The sequence below is a fragment of the Falco peregrinus genome, unplaced genomic scaffold (assembly GCF_023634155.1).
Source record: "Falco peregrinus isolate bFalPer1 unplaced genomic scaffold, bFalPer1.pri scaffold_38, whole genome shotgun sequence".
Lineage (NCBI taxonomy): Eukaryota > Metazoa > Chordata > Aves > Falconiformes > Falconidae > Falco > Falco peregrinus.
The window spans coordinates 1,332,501-1,337,500 of record NW_026599605.1 but is presented as its reverse complement, the minus strand read 5'-3'; positions in this window follow the sequence as shown (position 1 = coordinate 1,337,500).

The following is a 5,000-nucleotide window of genomic DNA, read 5'->3' as shown; positions in this document are numbered from 1 at the left end:
TAGGGTTAGGGTTCGGGTTAGCGTTAGGGTTAGGGTTAGGGTTAGTGTTAGGGTTAGGGTTAGGGTTAGGGTTATGTACATGCCATGCACAGCTGAGGTTTAGAGTTCCGTCACGGGTTAGGCCTCTTAGGGTCAGGATTAGGGTTAGGTTTAGGGTTAGGGTTAGGGTTAGGGTTAGGTTTAGGGTTATGTACCTGCCATGCACAGCTGAGTTTTAGAGTTCCGTCTAGGGTTAGGACTCTTAGGGTCAGGATTAGGGTTAGGTTTAGGATTAGGGTTAGGGTTAGGTTTAGGGTTAGGGTTAGGGTTAGGGTTACGTACATGCCATGCACAGCTGAGGTTTAGAGTTGCATTTAGGGTTAGGCCTCTTAGGGTTAGGGTTAGGGTTAGTGTTAGGGTTATGTACATGCCATGCACAGCTGAGGTTTAGAGTTCCGTCAAGGGTTAGGACCCTTAGGGTCAGGATTAGGGTTAGGGTTAGCGTTAGGGTTAGGGATAGGGTTAAGGTTAGGGTTAGGGTTACGTACATGCCATGCACAGCTGAGGTTTAGAGTTGCGTTTAGGGTTAGGCCTCTTAGGGTTAGGGTTAAGGTTAGGTTTAGGGTTAGGGTTAGGGTTAGGGTTAGGGTTAGGGTTACGTACATGCCATGCACAGCTGAGGTTTAGAGTTGCGTTTAGGGTTAGGACTCTTAGGGTTAGGGTTAGGGTTAGGGTTAGGGTTAGGGTTAAGGTTAGGGTTAGGGTAAGGTTTAGGGTTAGGGTTAGGGTTAGGGTTAGGGTTAGGGTTAGGTACATGCCATGCACAGCTGAGGTTTAGAGTTGCGTTTAGGGTTAGGCCTCTTAGGGTTAGGGTTAGGGTTAGGGTTAGGGTTAGGGTTAGGGTTACGGTTAAGTGCATGCCATGCACAGCTGAGGTTTAGAGTTGCGTTTAGGGTTAGGCCTCTTAGGGTCAGGATTAGGGTTAGGGTTAGGGTTCGGGTTAGGGTTAGGGTTAGTGTTAGGGTTAGGGTTAGGGTTAGGGTTAGGGTTAGGGTTATGTACCTGCGATGCACAGCTGAGGTTTAGAGTTCCATCTAGGGTTAGGAATCTTGGGGTCAGGATTAGGGTTAGGTTTAGGATTAGGGTTAGGGTTACGGTTAGGGTTAGGGTTAGGGTTAGGGTTAGGGTTAGGGTTAGGGTTAGGTACATGCCATGCACAGCTGACGTTTAGAGTTCCGTTTTGGGTTCGGCCTCTTAGGGTCAGGGTTAGGGTTAGGGTTAGGGTTAGGGTTAGGGTTAGGGTTACGTACATGCCATGCACAGCTGAGGTTTAAAGTATCATTTAGGGTTAGGCCTCTTAGGGTTAGGGTTAGGGTTAGGGTTAGGGTTCTGTACATGCCATGCACAGCTGAGGTTTAGAGTTCCGTCAAGGGTTAGGACCGTTAGGTTCAGGATTAGGGTTAGGGTTAGGGTTAGGGTTAGGGTTAGGGTTAGGGTTACGTACATGCCATGCACAGCTGAGGTTTAGAGTTGCGTTTAGGGTTAGGCCTCTTAGGGTTAGGGTTAAGGTTAGGTTTAGGGTTAGGGTTAGGGTTAGGGTTAGGGTTAGGGCTAGTGTTAACTGCATGCCATGCACAGCTGAGGTTTAGAGTTCCGTTTTGGGTTAGGCCTCTTAGGGTCAGTGTTAGGGTTAGGGTTAGGGTTAGGGTTAGGGTTAGGGTTAGGGTTAGGTACATGCCATGCACAGCTGAGGTTTAGAGTTGCGTTTAGGGTTGGGCCTCTTAGGGTCAGGATTAGGGTTAGGGTTAGGGTTCGGGTTAGGGTTAGGGTTAGGGTTAGGGTTAGGATTAGGGTTAGGGTAAGGGTTAGGGTTAGGTACATGGCATGCACAGCTGAGGTTATAGAGTTCCATCAAGGGTTAGGCCTCTTAGGGTCAGGATTAGTGTTAGGGTTAGGGTTCGGGTTAGCGTTAGGGTTAGTGTTAGGGTTAGGGTTAGGGTTAGGGTTAGGGTTATGTACCTGCCATGCACAGCTGAGGTTTAGAGTTTCGTCTAGGGTTAGGAATCTTAGGGTCAGGATTAGGGTTAGGGTTAGGGTTAAGGTTAGGGTTACGTACATTCCATGCACAGCTGAGGTTTAGAGTTGTATTTAGGGTTAGGCCTCTTAGGGTTAGGGTTAGGGTTAGGGTTAGGGTTAGGGTTATGTACATGCCATGCAGAGCTGAGGTTTAGAGTTCCGTCAAGGGTTAGGACCCTTAGGGTCAGGATTAGGGTTAGGGTTAGGGTTAGGGTTAGGATTAGGGTTAGGGTTAGGGTTAGGGTTAGGGTTAGGTACATGCCATGCACAGCTGACGTTTAGAGTTCCGTTTTGGGTTCGGCCTCTTAGGGTCAGGGTTAGGGTTAGGGTTAGGGTTAGGGTTAGGGTTAGGGTTACGTACATGCCATGCACAGCTGAGGTTTAGAGTTCCGTCAAGGGTTAGGCCTCTTAGGGTCAGGATTAGGGTTAGGGTTAGGGTTCGGGTTAGCGTTAGGGTTAGTGTTAGGGTTAGGGTTAGGGTTAGGGTTAGGGTTATGTACCTGCCATGCACAGCTGAGGTTTAGAGCTCCGTCTAGGGTTAGGACTCTTATGGTCAGGATTAGAGTTAGGTTTAGGATTAGGGTTAGGGTTAGGGTTAGGGTTAGGGTTAGGGTTAGGGTTAGGGTTAGGGTTAGGGTTTAGGGTTAGGTTTAGGGTTAGGGTTAGGGTTAGGGTTAGGGTTAGGGTTAGGGTTAGGGTTAGGGTTAGGGTTAGGGTTAGGGTTAGGGTTAGGGTTAGGGTTAGGGTTAGGGTTAGGGTTAGGGTTATGTACCTGCCATGCACAGCTTAGGTTTAGAGTTCCGTCTAGGGTTAGGACTCTTAGGGTCAGGATTAGGGTTAGGTTTAGGATTAGGGTTAGGGTTCTGGTTAGGGTTAGGGTTAGGGTTAGGGTTAGGTTTAGGGTTAGGGTTAGGGTTATGTACCTGCCATGCACAGCTGAGGTTTAGAGTTCCGTCTAGGGTTAGGACTCTTAGGGTCAGGATTAGGGTTAGGTTTAGGATTAGGGTTAGGGTTATGGTTAGGGTTAGGGTTAGGGTTAGGGTTAGGGTTAGGGATACGTACATGCCATGCACATCTGAGGTTTAGAGTTCCGTTTAGGGTTAGGTCTCTTAGGGTTAGGGTTAGGGTTAGGGTTAGGGTTAGGGTTAGGGTTAGGGTTAGGGTTAGGGTTAGGGTTAGGTACATGCCATGCACAGCTGAGGTTTAGAGTTGCGTTTAGGGTTAGGCCTCTTAGCGTCAGGATTAGGGTTATGGTTAGGTTTCGGGTTAGCGTTAGGGTTAGGGTTAGGGTTAGGGTTATGTACCTGCCATGCACAGCTGAGGTTTAGAGTTCCGTTTAGGGTTACGTCTCTTAGGGTTAGGGTTAAGTTTAGGGTTAGGGTTAGGGTTAGGGTTAGGGTTAGGGTAGGGTTAGCGTTAGGGTTAGGGTTAGGGTTAAGTGCATGCCATGCACAGCTGAGGTTTAGAGTTGCGTTTTGTGTTAGGCCGGTTAGGGTTAGGGTTCGGGTTAGGGTTAGGGTTAGGGTTAGGGTTAGGGTTAGGGTTAGGGTTAATGTTAGGGTTACCTACATGCCATGCACAGCTGAGGTTTAGAGTTGCGTTTAGGGTTAGGCCTCTTAGGGTTAGGTTTAGGGTTAGGGTTAGGGTTAGGGTTAGGGTTATGTACATGCCATGCACAGCTGAGGTTTAGAGTTCCGTCAAGGGGTAGGCCCCATAGGGTCAGGATTAGAGTTAGGGTTAGGGTTAGGGTTAGGGTTAGGGTTAGGGTTAAGTGCATGCAATGCACAGCTGAGGTTTAGAGTTCCGTTTTGGGTTAGGCCTCTTAGGGTCAGGGTTAGTGTTAGGATTAGGGTTAGGGTTAGGGTTAGGGTTAGGGTTAGGGTTAGGGTTAGGGTTAGGGTTAGGGTTATGTACCTTCCATGCACAGCTGAGTTTTAGAGTTCCGTCTAGGGTTAGGACTCTTAGGGTCAGGATTGGAGTTAGGTTTAGGATTAGGGTTAGGGTTAGGGTTAGGGTTAGGGTTAGGTACATGCCATGCACAGCTGACGTTTAGAGTTCCGTTTTGGGTTCGGCCTCTTAGGGTCAGGGTTAGGGTTAGGGGTTAGGGTTAGGGTTACGGTTAGGGTTAGAATGAGGGTTAGGGTTAGGGTTAGGGTTAGGGTTAGGTACATGCCATGCACACCTGAGGTTTAGAGTTCCGTTTTGGGTTAGGCCTCTTAGGGTCAGGATTAGGGTTAGGGTTAGGCTTAGGGTTACGGTTAGGGTTAGGGTTAGGGTTAGGGTTAGGTTTAAGTACCTGCCATGCACAGCTGAGGTTTAGAGTTCCATCTAGGGATAGGACTCTTAGGGTCAGGATTAGGGTTAGGTTTAGGATTAGGGTTAGGATTAGGGTTAGGGTTAGGGTTAGGGTTAGTGTTAGGGTTAGGTTTAGGGTTAGGTACATGCCATGCACAGCTGAGGTTTAGTGTTCCGTTTTGGGTTAGGCCTCTTAGGGTCAGGATTAGGGTTAGGGTTAGGCTTAGGGTTACGGTTAAGTTTAGGGTTAGGGTTAGGGTTAGGTTTATGTACCTGCCATGCACAGCTGAGGTTTAGAGTTCCATCTAGGGATAGGACTCTTAGGGTCAGGATTAGGGTTAGGTTTAGGATTAGGGTTAGGGTTAGGGTTAGGGTTAGGGTTAGGGTTAGGGTTAGGGTTAGGGTTAGGGTTAGGGTTAGGGTTAGGGTTAGGTACATGCCATGCACAGCTGAGGTTGAGTTCCGTTTAGGGTTAGGCCTCTTAGGGTCAGGGTTAGGGTTAGGGTTAGGGTTAGGGTTAGGGTTAGGGTTAGGGTTAGGGTTAGGGTTAGGGTTAGGGTTAGGTACATGTCATGCACAGGTGAGGTTTAGAGTTCCGTTTAGGGTTAGGCCTCTTAGGGTTAGGGTTAGGGTTAGAGTTAGGTACATGC